This window comes from Macrosteles quadrilineatus, unplaced genomic scaffold, assembly GCF_028750875.1.
Source record: "Macrosteles quadrilineatus isolate MER2022 unplaced genomic scaffold, UCM_ALF_1.0 Scaffold_2__2_contigs__length_208266976, whole genome shotgun sequence".
Lineage (NCBI taxonomy): Eukaryota > Metazoa > Arthropoda > Insecta > Hemiptera > Cicadellidae > Macrosteles > Macrosteles quadrilineatus.
The window spans coordinates 195138895-195157403 of NW_026542595.1; the positions used below are offsets into that span (position 1 = coordinate 195138895).

At 31.2% G+C, this 18509-nt stretch overlaps 1 protein-coding gene across 4 annotated transcripts in view; it reads right to left on the reverse strand.

Annotated features, from left to right (window-relative positions):
* LOC128986826 (connectin-like) overlaps nt 1–18001 on the reverse strand; it is a 272786-nt gene extending 254785 nt beyond the window's left edge. For all 4 annotated transcript variants that reach the window (XM_054407376.1, XM_054407378.1, XM_054407377.1 and 1 more), the window contains exon 1: nt 17904–18001. The gene's annotated coding sequence lies outside the window, so the exon portion shown is untranslated. The remainder of the gene's footprint in view (nt 1–17903) is intronic.
* Nucleotides 18002–18509: the final 508 nt, after the last annotated feature.

Consider the following 18509-nt stretch of genomic DNA (forward strand, 5'->3'; position numbering starts at 1 on the left):
GACAGCTAATATGTTTGGGAATATATACTCTTAGGCTACATGTATTATGTGTGCTGCTAGCCTAATTGTTAGAGAGAGGAACGAATTTGATACCAGAATATACACAAAAGCTTGATGGGTTTGGTTCACTTTCCCTAAAAGGTTCATATTTTTCATCAATAAATACCAAAAGCAAAATATATTTGGGATAGAATGAAATGAGTATGAGGGGGCTTTGTACTACGAATTATCCCTCTTCGAGAACCAAGACTATAACTTATCAAACGGAGTGTTTTGGCACCTGTGTAAAGCTAGGTTATTAGCTGTCTAGCTAATAACTGTGAAGCTAATGATTATTAGCTTCTAGTTTACAAGCAGCTAGTTATGAACGCCATTGATATTTATCACAAATCAATAATTATAAGTTTCTACAAGTCCAGTTCGAAAGCTGCAGCTCTCCACGATGATTTAAACTGCCTGGTTTCGATCCAAACCGATTGGTTGTTATAAATAATTACAGCTTGTTTTGTAAGGCATAAATCTTTTAGCAATGCTTTCTCGTTATTTTAGTTCGATTAAATTTGGCATTCGGTATGATTATTTTTATTGTTATAAAAATTCATGTTTAAAGTGTTATCTCACAAGTACTATTATTTCTGTAATATCTTTAAGTAATATTGTTTTGAAAAGGACAAAACAACTGAACTTTTACCATTTTGTAACCATAATAAAATAATAGTTGAGCCTACTATTGAACCAACTAAGAAATTTCAATTATTGAAATAAATCTTCACAAGATATAAAGTTGGATGTGTACCATAAATTACAGAACAAAGGCTGTATGTTAGAGATGAAACACAATTTGTTTGTGGGATTCGGGTGAAAAATCGTAGCCATTACAAAGTTTTGTAGTCTTACCTTTGCTTTTAAACAAACGATAAACGTTGTTTAGAGCATAGTTATTATTTATTCACCAGATAATATCACAAATACGAATACACTTGTGAAATATTGTTCTTAATCTAATATGTAATTTTAATATGTTTCTGACCAATATCACATTATATAAATCACAAATTATAGGTATACCCTTCTATGTTGAACATATCTTTTAAACAACCCTAAATAAGCTTATTTTTAGGTTATAATAAGATAAAAATTATATAAGTGAGATTGATCCCGTAGAAACATTCTAAAATGTATGTTAATCTTGGACTTATGCATATTTATAACTAAGGAATTTATATTTCATGCAAATATCGTGCCAACCATCTAGTGTTTGTCAACATTCAGCTGAAATGCTAAACTCTAGTTTAAAACACACTCTTTACGAATAAATGGAAATGAATATGAATATGAAAAACTGTTTAAAGTTAAGTGTTTTTAATATTTGACAAGTCATAAATGTGCAATCGTTTTGTAAAGCTACAACATGTTCAAAGAGATTTCACTACATGTTTTATATTAGTTAGTTAAAAACATGTGGTAAAATTGAACCGACCTCAATAAATATTTATGGCGTTTTAGTGAATTTTCCTATAGGGAAGTACCGCCTACTGTATGTGGCACGGAGAGACCTAAACACGGGACCGATAATCCAATCAGACAAATAGAAATTCGATTAGTCTGAAGGTTTTTCTACGAAGACGGTATATAAAATATTTGCCTTTTCGAGAACGTTTGGTGATAGTAAGAATTTCCTATACAATGCCGGTTCTAAATGAGCTTAAAGGCTCATTACTTAAGTATTAGAATAATTACATAATCTACATGCCATATGTTTTAAAATTATCATTACGTTTGTGTTTCCATAAGAATTGCAAAAGCAAACCACAGGATTCATGAAGTTTTTAATTACATCAATGATTAGTTCTTTAGTTAAATAATTAGGCTTAAAAATCACCCAATTCGTCATTAAAATTACTAATTCAGACAATTCCGGTTGTATTATGAAATATTATCATTCCACGGTTATCATGAGGAAATTTGTCCTTAATTACAGCTAAAATAGAAAAAAAAATAGGAAATACCTATGATTAGTATACTCTCCTTTGAGTTTCAAGTGTTACGAAGGTTTACTGTAAACAATAGAAAGCCAAAAAGGGGTTGCAAAATCATGAAACGTAGGTTTTATAACATTCCGTAATTCGTTTATTGATTCGTCATTCTATATTCAAAGATTCCGAACCATTTCAAAATAAACCTATTGTGCAGTTTTGGTAAGCGAAATATTGTAACAGACTATAATTCTTGGGTGCTGCTAGATATTTATTTTGATGTAGATTCCTTCACACTAAAGGTCCAAAAATGTTACGAATGTTACTGAAACGTTTAAAAGTTTCAGTTTGAGTTATCGATTATAAGATCAACGTTTTAACAATACAAAATAAAACACGAGCCCACACTTTTTAACAAATAAAATGTACATCCATAACTTAAATAATTACAGATTGAATGGAACACATCGAAATTCATAAAAATTTTTATTTTAAGGATAAAATTAACATAATTATTACAACAATAGAATCCTGCAGTGAAACAGCTAGTGACGTTAAAATCGTCCAGGGAAGCCACAATTTATGGGGAAAACTTTTAACGTAAAGGGAGCCTCACATCTGCACCGTGTAAATAGCCCGGACTGACTATAAAACCTGCCTTAAAATATCACTTTTGTGTCTTTACATTTACATCCATTATATTTCTTACATTAAACATTAAAAAAAAACTATGAATTAACTAACTTGTATATAGTAACACGTTTTACAACATGTTTTGTCAGAAATGTGAATATAGTAGGAGTCAAATATATCAGTTAACATATTGTTTTCCAATATTATAAACTAAAAAGGTAAAAAAAATACAATTCTTCATAGGATCGTAAAAGAAAATACTAAATTCAAAAGGCTTAACATTACATACCGTTCATGTCATTTAAAAAATCTAATTGGGAACTATGGATCAGGAGAAAAACTCATGTTTATCACACACTTCGTAACAAAACTTTTTTAATTCACTGCTAGTACAAATGTTTGAAATTTTTAAATATTTGTTATCTATGATATATAAAAAACCTAAAATAGAGATAGTACATTATCATTTTAAAAGCGTTAGCAGTGTTAACTTTATCTTAAAGAACATAAACAAATGTTAACATTAACTATACTGTGATATCATCATTTATCTCTTAAATTGTGTTTATAGATTCCACGTAATTTTCCAATAAACTTCAATCACACAATACTAACACAGTAGGTTACCTAGTGGGCAGGATACCAACACAATTAGGCGAATGTTGATTGTTGTCAGGGCGCTAGATATACAGCCAATAGTAAACTAGCTACCAGTATGTCATTAGGTTTCTGGTCTACCTAACTAGTGATTGATTTCAGTATATTACTTAAAGTTTAGACTAATCAAGTATACTCTAAAGACAATCGTCGAAGTTTCTGTCTAGTTTCAACAATAAAAGAACAAATGTATTTTTGTTCAAAGTATTTTTTTACTTATGAACACAATTCCAACCACAACTACAACTAGGCTAATTAATAAATATATTTTATACTTCGAACAGCGTCAATACTTTAAATTTAAAAACTCCAACGAGACTGTTCAATGTTACCCCTAATAAACTACGTTAGGAGCTGTAAAAAATTATGGTACTTTCCTGTTAAAGGGAACATTCATTATTATCGATGATTTTTTCGATATATCGATATTTTTGTTTTCCGATCCATTACAAATTGACAACAACTAACTACTGATCTTGTTTAGGCTAAAACAGAAAAGGCAAGTTAAACACGGAATTGTTAAATGTTACAGCAAGTCTGGTTAGTTATGTTAGGTTATTTTTTTAGAACAGTTTCATTTTATCATTGTTTGTTGATACTGAACAATATTTATCGTAGTTGTCAGCTGATATGTTTCAATTTGTTAATATCGATATATCGAGAAAAAAACCCATCGATAATAATGAATGTCCCCTTTAACAGGAAAGTACCAAAATTATTAATAGTTTTTGTTGATGCTTTTGGGTGTGATTTTGGTAAATAATCAAGGCTAAGAAACAGATGAAAAATATCTCATCCTTGAAATATGTGTGTTTGAATACTTAGTATTGTGTCCCAATGTAATTATCAATAATCTTAAAACATTGTGCCTATCTGGTTGCATTCTACAAAAAACAAGATTAATGCCTTGCAGAATTTAGAGTTTGGTCTTTGGTAAGTAATACAAATATTTTGAGCATAATATCAGCTACAACACAAATTGGTGTGAGAATATGAACGATATTACTGTTTTTCATATTCTACTGGGTTATTTGCAAACTAGGTTTGTATTTGATGACGATGTGTTAGCTGCAAAGAACGTATGCAGTAAACTCATGTAAAGTGGAACACTGAGGGATGCGGTAACTCGTAGTGACTGGCGTTAAATTATTGCCTACGATAAAACACAATATGGTGCCGGCTTTAACGTACTCTTTGTTTTCAGAAAATATTAAATCATAATTAGGAGTTTTCTATTTGTTGTAAATATTAAATCGATTAACGAATACCAACACATAACCTTGGTTTGTTGTGTCTTGGAACTATGTCATTATACTGTAACTGAGAGCAGTCAACTATTGCCTCCAGTGTATGCTATTACATTGATTATAACAGTTAAGAAAGTCAAACAATTTTGAATTTTTTGGAAGTTGTATTTGGTCCACTTTGCATCACATTAAAACTCCTCTAGTACTTAAAAGACATAGAAAAATGTCTCCATCTTCATTTGGGTATTTTTAAATTTTTCCACGGACTTTGGAAAGCAAAATCTCTCAGATCTATGTTTTGAAAGACAGCAGTAGCCATTCATCAGATATCAAATAAATAATTATGAGCGTCCAAGATTAGTATTAAATGCAAACAATTTCAGCTGCAGATTCTTGCCAAAGTAAACTCTAAGCTAACGCTAAATGCAAAGTTTCTGTTTGGTATTATAAATCCACACAGGCTATAGTTTCGACGACATGACTATTTTTGTATGAACTGGCAGTGAAAAACTAGACTTTTATGATATTTTCTTTTATTGGAATTGGTTTATATAAAGGTATAGAAGGTGTCGATTGGATTGGCGAGTGGGATGCGGATAATATTCCCCACACACTTGCAGGGGTTATGTTGTACAGTCATCTCAACAATTAATTAATTGCCATGATTGAATTTAACACTTTCGACTAGTTTTGTGATTCTCAGTGTTGTTTGAACCCTTTTTTCCACATTCATCCCACACGTCTTCCTAATTGACACGATATATAACTCAGTGACAACTTTGCATGATGATAAGCTAATAACACATTTAGTGCATTAAGCCAGTAAAATGTACAGTCCAAAACACCAGCTTAACGGGTGATTGCGATTTTAATAAAATACTTTTCAGAATATAAAGTATACATATAATATTGCGACGAATGTTTAATTAAAGTGCTGTAAAAACAGAAAAGGATATTAACAGAGAAGAAAATTTTAATTTAGTTAAGCCTACGGATAAAATAATCATAAAATTGAATTCCCTTGAAGTTAAGGCGAGAGAATAAAACTTAAGCTCTTTTGAAATGTTTGATAAATCTGCCAACGCTTCTTTGAACAAAACAAGCAAGATAATTCTTTTGCAGTGTAATGTAATAAAGGCAAACAAGATAAAATCTTAACCGATCTAATCAACTGCTCTTGATTGTACAATCGGATTTATGTCTTTGGAAAAAAATCTTCTAAGGAACAATAATTTGTAGTGTCTTAATCAAAGAAAGATGTAGCTATTTTGTAATTTCCTCTGGTATTTGCTTTGAATTGTATGTATCATTTTATCTGACTCATATATTTTTTTATTATGCACAATCATGATGAGAAAATTTGCCAACAAGAAGCACTTATTTTGATGCCGTAATTTGTATAGGTTATTCATTTGTATTGACAAATGTAAAAAGTGGTCTGAAAAACTAAAACTTGGCAATATATATTTTATTAAATATTTTGTAAAATGGTTATTATTTTCGTACCTTCAATTATTTTATTATCATTCGATTTATAAGCAGCATACATTGAAATACTCCGTTTCAGTAGATGAAGTGAATTTCCAAAAATAAGTTGATTCGTCGATGTCTATATTAATCACAATTTTACCACCCCCTTACAAAATTTTATGAGCTAAATAAATATAAAAACATTTATTTTTCTTAAATTTCTTTTATTAAAATAAATTACATAGCTTGGCCTTTAAAACTGTTATAACAATAAGGCAATTAAACTCAAATGTTTTGGCGGTTAATATGATCGATGTTACAACTACATGTCATCACATGAGTTAAGTTTACTCAAATAAATTTATTTTACCTTAAAGGTGTTAAATAAATACCTTTAAATATAGGTATTTTTTTTTTTTAAATGTCACTTAATGTTTTGATAACATATTAAGTGGCAACCATGTTATCTCTCGGTGAAGAGATATTTTGCAGTTATAAGCCGTTTATCAGTAAATCATAAATCCCTTAAGCTTTTACGGATTAAGATATATTATTGTTCAGACACTTAACCATATTATACAACTAATACAATTTTATTTGCATGTTTAAATATGCATGTTTAAACAAGTGCTGTTTTGGATGAAATGTTTTTCTAGTGTTTCTTAACTTTTTCTGGTCTAATGACCATATTTAACCCTATTATGCCAACAAATGTAACTAACCAAAATTTTATATCATAAGAAATGCGTTGGGTAATATATTTATACTTTTAAAACCATTTAGTTAGGTACATACTTTACTCAAAGTTTCATGACCCTAATTTAACCGTAAATTTGATGGACTACCTGGGCTTCTGGCCTCTGCATTTGAATCGAGCAAAGCAAAGAATGGTACGGTACACTGCAAGAATAAACATTACTTGGCAATTTTCAAACAAATTGGTAAGGGACACAAAGCCGCATTGGGTTCGTTGTCTGTCTTGCCTTCAACTAAAGATAATGATTTACATAATACCATTATTAGTAATTGACCAATTGTATCCACATATTTCTTCTTTAAGTACTATTAAATGGTGTCAGTTTCGTTCTTCGTAGGTAGAGACTCATTTTTTTAGGAAATTATCGAACATTTATGTAGGCTTACTGAAAAGTAAAGGAATACACAAGTTTAGCTAAAGGGTGTGAATATTTATAATTTATAATGAAATCGAAAAGGACTCTAGACGATAGTAACAAACCTATAAACAACATGAAATAAAAAATGCATTGCTTCTAAGTGATTTAGATCTAGATTGGTAAGTAGTGAAATTATTACAGTTGAATACATATTGTGATACGACAACTGTATGTTAGCAAACTCATTACTTATTCCACGCCACGATATTTGCATACCTTTTCCAAAAGCTCTTAACAAAAGGTCGCAATGCAAAGGTAGATAGATAATGAAAATTTGCATGAAACATTGAATTCACTAATCTTATGCATGTGTAGATAACCTTTAAAAGGGCCATAAAACACTTTTTGGATTAAGTGTCATTGGTAATGTTTTATTGATTTTGTGTAACTTAAAAGTACCTATATGTTTTCTATTACTTACCGTCCCGTTAGTGAATTATTATTGTTTAAATTTTAATAATGAGAAATCATTAGAAGTTAAGAATGGATTTTTTAAAGCCTGCTAATAAACCTGTTGCACACGAACTGTTAGGTTAAATCTCATATTAAAACTGACATGTTTCATAAAATTCTTTACTACAAAGTAGTTTATTTGACTTTTAACTTTTGTTCGATCTGATTCTTATTTATATTCATTTTGAGCAATATGTTTTTATTTCCTTAAACCTATTAAAAAACGAATAACCTAAAAAACTGGTCGTAACAAAAACAAGCATTTAGAAATATTTACCTCTCGTTACACAGCTAATAAGTAAACATAAGTAAAAACATCCAAAAATGTACATAAACATTCCTAAAAGCATATTCTTATTATAATTATTCAGTCCTTACTTATTTCTACTACTACCTTTACAAACACTATAAGATAACCAAATAACATAATTATAAAATACTATTAAATCCACTTTTTTAAATTCCCATCGTTAAAATTCCCATAAATAACAACCATGCGCTAACGGTGTTTTATGGATTATTAAGACGTAAGCAAAAATTTCAAGGCCTCTCGACAAACCCTTTTCCCATGCTACTGTGGTAAGTACCCAAAGTTCATAAAAAAATTATTTCTAATAATTAAAATAATATATTTATCTATTTAATTTTCTGAAAACCGTACACTGGACGACATAATGTGGGTACTTGATAAATGTACACAAAATATATCTTTACTTACTTCTATCGCGAACTAAATAAAGAAGTTCCACTTTTAGATTGCACACCAATACTTCATAAGCTGTTGTTCCTTCAATGGTGTACTGCAATTTACACTGTAATTGTCTGAGAGCAAGACGAAATGTAAGATCAAAGTAAGCAACACACTGGTCGTGACAGTAGACCTAAGTCTGTCAGGACTTCACGCACGTTACTGGGTAAGCTGTCTAGCTCCCTTTACATGTTAAACCCCCATCTGACGTCACACCTGTTTAGTACACTATATTAGGCGTCAATTGAAATTATTCTTTATATTGAATCGGATTTTAACTTTTGTGGATCTTTCCATTTCATTTAAAATTGTTGGTACCAGAATTTAGTAAACCTAACAATGAAAGGGTTGCCGGATCGATACTGAGAAAATTCCATCTGTTAGGTGGTTCAAAACTGGACCATCCTGTTCATTGGGTTTTAAATAAACTATTTTATCGATTAAGCTCAAGTGTAATGTGGTAAAAACTGTTGTACCTTTTAGGCAGTCTTTTATGTAAAAACGTAATTGGGTAAGAGACTAGTATTGAAATCGCAACTATATTTCTACGTTTTTTCTGTTTCTAGCAACACTCTATAATACCATTATCATAATAGCAATATATATACAGGGTGTATATAAAGTCCCGCACGGGCTTAATATTTTCTAAACGACAACAGATAAATCAATAAGATTTGGTACATCAACACCACACCTAAAAATCTAATTTTTCAAGGAACTATCAATTTTCTGTCATATCATGGGGACGTCCCGCAAGGAGTCAGAAGGAAATCTTAAATAGACGCATAGGTTGGCATGTACATCAAATTAAAGGTCCTTACTAGCAGAATATAATGCCGCAAACTTGAACTCAAACGAACAACCGAGCCAATAATGACAGTTGTTCAAAGATTAATTTAATTTGCATTGCTATTATACGCTTACTCCACTCCTCAGGGGGCACAGCCCTAGGAATCGGAAGAAAATTGTTAACGTAAGCATAGGTCTATATGCACATCAAATTAAAGGTCTTCACTAGTAGATTACAATGCCGTAAATTCAAGCTCAAAAGAACGCCTGAGTAAAAAATGGCAGTCGTTCAAAGATTCAAAATGGCGGATTCAAGAAATCTTTGAACGGCTGCCATTTTGCGCAGGATCAACCTTTTGGAGTGTGGTTTAAGGCATTGTATTCTACTAAAAAAGACCTTTCATTTGATGTGCATATTGACCTATGCTCCTATTAAGATTTCCTTCCGACTCCTTGCGGGACGTCCCCACGATATGACAGAAATTCCTTGAAAAAGTAGATTTTTAGATGCTGTGTTGATGTACCAAATCTCATTGATTTATCTGTTGTCGTTTAGAAGATATTAAGCCCGTGCGGTGATTTATATACACCCTGAATATACTATTAAAAAACAATAATCGTTATGTGTTGTATCCATTATTTGCCACATTACGTCGTATGATGACTTCTTAGCGCCAAACAAAAGCGAAATGGGTACAAGAGTATCAAAAGAGTACAGGAATATCAGTAGTACAGCGTTCAGTAGTACATATACAGTTAAGTGGCTACTTCACGCATAGTTCTACCGTTTCCATACCCGTTTCATTTAGTTGAATATTGGTATTGAGTAATGGTTTCAGTCAGCTGTAATTTGAGTAGCAGACGACAATTGCAACGCTTGCACCGCGCCTTGGCGGGAAGAGAAAGGTCATTTGCACACCGCGGGTCAGTCACCTGGCGTCAGCAGCTCAGCACCAAAGCTGCACAGAGCTGCACAGAGCTACTGTGGGTCGTGCGTGACTGGTGCATGGTTTGTGGGTAGATAGAAAATTGTTCTGGAAGCCAAGTCATACATTGACTTTGAAGCGTACATGTAGACTTCTTATTGTAATATGATGTGTGGTTACGTCCGATTACATTCGTTAGTTTTGTCCGACCTAATTCAGAAATATCTGCTAGTTTATATTAAACATTGCTAGAATCTGTTTGTACTTTTTTTACTTTATATTCCTTTTCCAAATAAAATTTGTATTAAAATATGACATGTGTTTGATAAACTGAATTAATGTTTAAATATTGCATTTTCTTTTATATTAAGTGTCATGCTTAAGAACACAGAACAACTCTATTAACCGTATCAATCGCTTTTTTTAAAAACATGTGTCCTTAATATAATTTTAAAGATTACCGTTTCATGGGTTGATAAACCTTACCGAGTTCAAGATAACCCTTAAACCTAGTCCATAAACATAACTACCCGTAGTGAGGCAAATAACAAAGATAACTTAAACTACCAATGCATTTTGTACGCCCTACATAAACTGTATCCCGAGTTTGAAATATTGTTATACTATAAAGCATACGAAGGAAAAATAGCTGAAGTACACTTTAGGTCAACGCATTGTAGAGTCCTACTAAATTTAAGGTACCCACGGATAAATTGCTAAGCTAGGCTAAACTCAAGCCCTGTTAAATCAGGTGGGAATGGGTTGGGTTTTTATCGTATATTTAAATAAGTTAGGGAATGGTAACTGATTTTGAATGAAACAATCTCCAAAATACTTTTAGCCACCGACTCTATGATGTACATATGCGATGAACTAATCAGTTAGTACTCGTAATGAATATACGAGTGTTGAAAGTCATGAAAAAAAGATTATGCACACTAAGTATAGATTCTCTATAGTTTTCTCAGATTAAGATAAACTTATTAAAATGTGGAGGCAAAAGATGTAACTGCACTTACTTAATTGTAACATTCTAGCAAAAGTTACTTCACTAATTAAGTTTACTTTTTCTATCAAAAGAAATCATTCACTAATTAAAATGTGAATTTTTACCCACCCTAAAATAAAGATTGGTTAAGTATAAAGATTTTATTACCATAGTTTAAATAAACTCTTGTACCATATTCTTTATGTATACAATTTTAATAGTTGATTTAAAATGGTACATTGTTTTTGGGGTGATTTTAATACATGTGCCAGTAATACATTGCTTTTTAAATAATGTTTACGAAATTTTTCAATGTTGAGACGTAAAGATAATGAACGTTTGCATAAATAATTGCGTTCACAAATAAATATTTATGTAAGCAGGCGAGCTCTGGGTGTGTTATAAAACAATATTAAAACAGAAGTTCCCAGCTTATTCATCATGTATTGCATCATAAATATTTACACAGTGCTTTTTACCACAATGATACTGTTTATGTTAAAATTCAAATGTTTAAACTGAAAATTTTAAAGCCATTCGTGTCCAGTTTATGCGGAAGGTCGGCTGCACTTAAGGAATTTTACAATTAAAATAATGTGTAATTACCCTATTTTAAATTAATTATTACCATATGGCGTAAAAACTGGAATGCTATCACATATTAATTATTAAGATATCATGTAATACAAGTTTAACGGCAGATGGTGTAAGACTAGGGTTGGTACCGTTCCTTAAAAAACCCCAAAATTTTAATTATCAATGAAATTAACCAACGCTGTAAAATCTGTCGAATAGAATCGCTGACCATTGAATTGAAAAGAAATATCACACTCTACAAAGTGAAAATTGTTACCGAATCCACAATAGAAATGAGAGGAGTCAACTCGCAAGATTCATAGCTAATATGTATACCGTAGTACAGTGATAATACACCTACTATAATGTATTAGGATTACCACTATTAAGTTTCAGTAGGTACTCATGTAGCTCAGTACATATTATGACACATTCTGTAAAATAAATGTTTCACTGACTCTTACCTACATATTACAGTTATATTCTCTTAGTTTCTCTGATAACCTAACTATCCAAATGAATGATTTGGTTCAATTAATTAGGAGTAAACAATGTTTCCACAGATTTTCGGGCCCATAGAAAAAAATCATACTCACTGTAAAAGAGGTGTTAAGCAAACAACAACGATCCCTGAATACAAGAACTATCCTGCCTGACTTTAAGGTGTGTATGGTGCGAAACCCCCATAAAACCTTTTTGGGGGCAACTATGAGATTACAAAATAAACTCATCACTACTTTCACCCTGATAACTTTCGTAGAAAAGGTATTTACACTGTTCATATTGCTCATCATAGAGATAAAAACGATTTGTAGGCACTAAAAAACTAACTTATTGTATAAAAACCCTAGCCTATACAAATTATACATATACCTAGGTATCTATATTTAACATCAATCTGTAGATTCGGTTGGTCAACTTGTGTTAACTAAATTGAGCACGTATGAATTTACTTAGTTCACAAATTGTCTGTGATGAGTGTTCTGATTTATGACAATAGAATAATTAACACCATAAGACAATTTTAGAATAGCATACATTACCAGAATAATTAAAAGTGTCAACTAATGGTTTTAGGTAAAAAAACGTGTTCGAAAGAGCTGAATAAATATGTATCCAAACGTCTTCAAAACTATTGAAAGTTACAATGTCAAGTTCAACAAAAGCCAACACTTACATTTGCAGCCCACAATCAAAAGCACTACACTGGCAAAAGAAGCATAAGTAAGGTTGATTGTTGATGAATAAATTGTTTTCGTAAGTTTCGGCGGTGGTTATTCAACAATGGAGACTTAACAGGTGGTGCGAGCACGCTCGTCCCTTTATGCAAAAACTTTGGGCCATAAATTGTGGCTGCTTTAAGATTCGCTCTAAGTAGGTTTGCGTTCGCACGCTGAAAATAAACAAAGTGTGTTCCATTAATAACTTTCAACTACAAGTTCAGCAAAACCTCTTATGAAGAGAATGATTTATTCTATGATGGGTGAAATTAATATGAAAGTTCTCCACACAGCGTTAAATTGTCAGACAGCTTTTGTATTCGTTAAAGCAAACATTTAGTGAATATGTCAAACGTATTTAAAAATGCTGTTGAATCTTTTTTGTGTAGGATATTTTGATGCGATTTTATAAGATGTTTTTTGTTCCATACTTAAGACACTGATGCTAACTTTCAGAATAATAAATCAGGGTGCTTTTCACAGCACTAAGTAGGCTATAGTATCATTTATAGTGGACATTATCAAAGCTGATAAGTAGTATTTTTTTAACCTGAGATTTGTTACAAAAGAAGAAAACGCAAAGTTTCTTTAAAAAGTTCGATACATAAATCAGTTATTACTGTTTGCAATTCTGTTCCTCCAGCCAAAGCATAACATATTTATATAGTACTAATAATAATAGTCGGACAATATATTTTTTGCCTGGTTCAGTCAAAACGAGCGAAACCATAATTATTACACAAATACATATATTACATACATGTTCCATGTTTTTAGAAGTATGAAAACGGCAAAAAATAGAAACACTTCTTCACAATTTATGTTTTGTATTAGGTAAATCCTTAGTTTCTATGTCACCAAAAAACACTCAACAAAAAGTTGTACCGATGGTAGTTAGTTTTAAATTGAAATAAACAAAACGAAATCAAATTATTTAACCATTGGCTAGATTAAGATTAAGAAAGAGTGTCCAGCAGTTTAAAAGATTTAGTTTGTAGGGTTGGTTGTGGTGATTGATAACCCATTTCAAGTTTTGTCAGTTAAGTTCACTGGAAATATGGTCTACAAATATGTGGTTGCTGTAGAAATTGTAAGTAGATTTAATATTGTTTAAAAATAAGATTTTAGGAGATTTATTGTATATAGCCTTTGTAGAAATCATTTTTGGGTAAAAGATGTAAAGTAAAGAATAGTTTTCAAATCAATTTTAATGCATTTTACAAGAAAAGAAAACAAGTAAAGTTTATACAGACCTGTCGAGTTTTGTTCGAGGAGAAGCACATTTTTCACAAGGAGTTGTAAGGATCTTAAATCCACTTTTAATTATTAGAATTTGTAGAGAATAGTTTTTATCTGTTTTGTGTGATGTTTTCAGACAGATATCAACCACATTGTCTTCTTGTTCACCTTCTTATGATTGGTCCAGTAGCTTTTGTACCACTTCTAGTTGCTTTGCATGGTATCTGCTAGTGCCAGTTCTGACCATTAAACCAGTGTCTCTGTTTAAAGTAAGATCTTTCCAGTATTTTTATTATTTAGTACAAGTTTTGGAAGTAATAAGGGTATATTTGATTTTATTGGGAAAGTGTATTTTGTGATATTTGAGAACCATAATATATATATATTTTTGGCCTATTTAGTCTTTTAATTTATCTCACTTCTACTACCAGCATAAATTAGATTCATCCTAAATTGAAGTATACTACCTAATTGGCTATATGTTTGGGGTATAAAGTATGATGAAGCTGTTGAAATTTTTAAAACATACAAAAATAATCTGAATAGGTATCATGTTTTTGTTAGCATATCAAATAACTTAAAGATCAAAAAACTTATAGTTAAAACAATTACATAAATACGTAATTTGAACGGAATCTTTTCACATTATTGTATTCTCCATGGTACCAATCAAAACTAGCAGAGTACCCGTCCTTCGTACGGGTTTGGTGTATAAATACAAAACGCTTATTGCAGTTATACTCGCTCTTTGCGTTTGAAATGGGAGAGGACACGGTTTAAGAAGATTTTGTCCTTTTAATTTACGGTATACTATAGTATAACACACCTACCATAGCCATAATAAGGTTATAACAATGCACCCGAACAATAGAAAAGAAGTAAATTACCAAATATTCGCAAAAATTATTTATAAATCAAAAACATAACCATAACGTAACTTTAAACAATTCTACTTTGATAGTACCCATTGTGTATCACAGCTTTTTGTTGCTGCTTGGTTCAAGTTAGCCGTTGCAATAAATGCAAAAACAATAATAGTGCTGCAACCCCTTGGAAAACCTTATAAATTTGTAACGCTATTGAAAATCATAGAACCAACCTGTGTAGTTGAAACAGCTGGCTAAATTAATTAATTCCTTTTAAATATTAATACTGGTAATATTGACATGGTAATCTTCAGGCCAATGCGCCAATGGGTTGGAGCCCTAAAGGATCTTTGAGATAAGAGTATGTCTATATGCAGTAACGTAAGCTATCATCATACCAAATTTCAGCTCAATCTGACCAGTAGTTGACGCGCAATTGAAATTCAAACAAACACACAACCTTTCACATTTATAACCTTGGTATGATAATGTTTAGCAAAAGATTGTATGAGTAAATGAAAAATACGTTGTAATTTGATTAGGTGTACATTTTTAGATGCGTGTGCAGTGAAAATTCCAAATAAAATTACTTAAGAAATTATTTGGCTGATGCTGTAGTTTTACTGAACTTTTATAATTAAGCCTACCTCCATATGAGAAATCAAACGCTCATTTTCTTACCTATGAATACATAAGATAAAAGATTTATTTTATAAACTTACTAACGTATTCTAAAAGTAAAAGAGTGTCCATAATCAGTTTAATATAATTTCAACAATTATTAGGGAAAAAATAACTCCTCTAGGTAGAAGACAACCAAACAATCTATGACAGTTTCAACAATGGCAGACAAAGCAAACTTGTACATTAATGGTGAACAAACTTTGGAATATACAGTGTTGTTTCCCGTTTCATAACGATACCATGTAAACTTCGGAGTTTTCCGAACGACAGGATTAGAAAGCTTCAGAGCGTGCATTGTTGAAGCGCAAAGTGTATCGTGAAACGTTTCAAACTAAATGAAGAGGTTGATTCCATTAGCGATTGTAAATTAAGTATGACGGACAAAAATAATAACGGGACTTTCCTGTTTAAGGGAACATTCGTTATTATCGATGATTTTTTTTCGATATATCGATGTTTTTGTTTTCCGATCCATAACAAATTGACAACAACTAACTGATCTTGTTTAGGCTAAAATAGTCTATTATGGATTAAGAAATGAAACTGTTCTAGCTAACCTAACATAACCAACCGAACTTGCTGTACCATTAAAAAAATTCCATTTGGGTTTGAATATAAAAGGGAAGTTATAAACACGGAATTTTTTAAATGTTACAGCAAGTTTGGTTAGTTATGTTAGGTAATTTTTTTTAGAACAGTTTCATTTCTATGTTTGTTGATACTGAACAATACTTTTCGTAGTTGTCAGCTGATATGTTTCAATTTGTTAATATAGATATATAGAGAAAAAAATCATCGATAATAATGAATGTTCCCTTTAACAGGAAAGTACCATAATAACTACATTCTTGATAGCGGAAACTTTCTGTGTATCCAACACTTGCGGATCGAAATAAATAGCCATTTTAAGATATCAATGTTGAATATCTTAAATTTCACATCCAATAATTAGCATCTACTTTAAGATAGGAAATACGTTTTAGAATGTTTAAAATGTATCAAGCGTGTACAACACAGTTATGGTAAACTTGTGCTGTAATTATTTGTTACATTTGTGAAAGAAAATTGCACAAATTTTACTCCCACACCACCACACTTAACTGCTAAGGAAAGAAATTTACATTAGGCCTCATACTGTAACCCTGGTTTAGTATGACTCTAATAAATAGCATATAAAAGAAATTTTCTATGAGATTTTTAATTCTATTTTCCTTGTACAATTTGTGTAGAGACCATTGATGAAATTCTTTATAGTATTTGTGGAGGATCAATGGAAAGTATACTTAATGAAAAGTATTGCATGCAATGTCGTTTTCATTTTTTAAAAGATATTTAGAGTTATTTTAGTATACATCAACGGTATTGACAAAAAAGGTTATGACAATTTAATACAATCTTTGAAATAAAAGCGCACAGTCTTATCGAAACTGGGCTAAACAAATCTACATGTTAATTGTTTACAAAGTGAATCCCTATGTGAATTAATGTGCATAACCTGTTTAAGCAAACGAAACCTGAATGTTTTATCTCTGTATACAGATGTCTTCAGTCCCAATTTACGTAATTTTGTAATAAAGTATGGTTAAAAGCTTAATCATAGTACGTAAAATTGCTTAATCTCCCTTCTGTTCCTACTCATCACTAAAAAATGTTTTTTAAAACTACATATGATCTATCTAATTTCAGAAAAAAAGTTGGTAATTGTAAAAATAACTTGCTAAGTGTAAATTTATATTGGTATACTTATATATCAATAAAGTATTAACTATATTTATGTAATGTTATCTTAAGCTCTGATTACAATAACTATTTAATTATTCTGCATTAATTTAGTGAATAGAAATATTTTCCCCCTTACAACACTACATATAATTACGTGTCTTAAACCGTATTTATGATTCATTCAACTACTTTTGACCCTAAAATAAAAATTATTATTTGACAATATAATTTTAAGTGATCTAAACATTTTTGTAGGATGATGGACATATTGTCTTCATAAAGAGGGTCCACATAGTATTTTAACCTATGATAAGCTGTGATTATTCTCAATTCTTACTATTTTCAAAATAATCTATATATATATATATATATATATATATATATATAATGTATTTTTTTGTCACACAATATTATATATTCCAACTAACACACAAATGCATACATCTGAGTCTGAACGATATTAATAATATTTTATAAGACAACACAAGCTAGGCCTTGCCCAGATGATGTATTGATAATTAAAACCCCACTTACCGGAATATACAAATCCGACAGTTGATATACGTAAGCACGCGCACACACACGGACGGAGTTCACTCGCCTGCACTCAACCACGACGGCAGTATCACTGAAGGCTGGCGGTGTTCACTGTAAGTAGAGTCTTGAAACGCTCACTGGGAGCGCTAGCGGTGTGAGTCAGCAACAGTGGGATCAGCAGCACAGGACAGATAGAAATTGTACTGACAGATCTGACTACCTGTCTGAATGCTATTCTGATAACTGAACTGGATTTTTCGTTATAATATCCTTGAAGACTTTTTCACAGGATGTTTTATGGACTTATGGACTAAAGAAGAAACGGAAATCATGTTTGTCTATAAATCCCTCCTCATAATTTTCTGTTTGTTTTTATGTAATTGATATTGTTTGGGCACGGTCCAAATCCTGGTCTTGTAACTATCTAACCATGTAACCATCTTGCAATCTTATGAAAATAGCGAAATTAAAACTACTTTTAGGTCTAACAATTAATTAGGCTCAAACTAGTGACCTTGAGGTTTACGGTTGAGGAATATAACCCCCTAGCAGCCCATATAATTATTGCAATGGTTGTTGTAAGTTGTTTAAGCTACAAAAGCA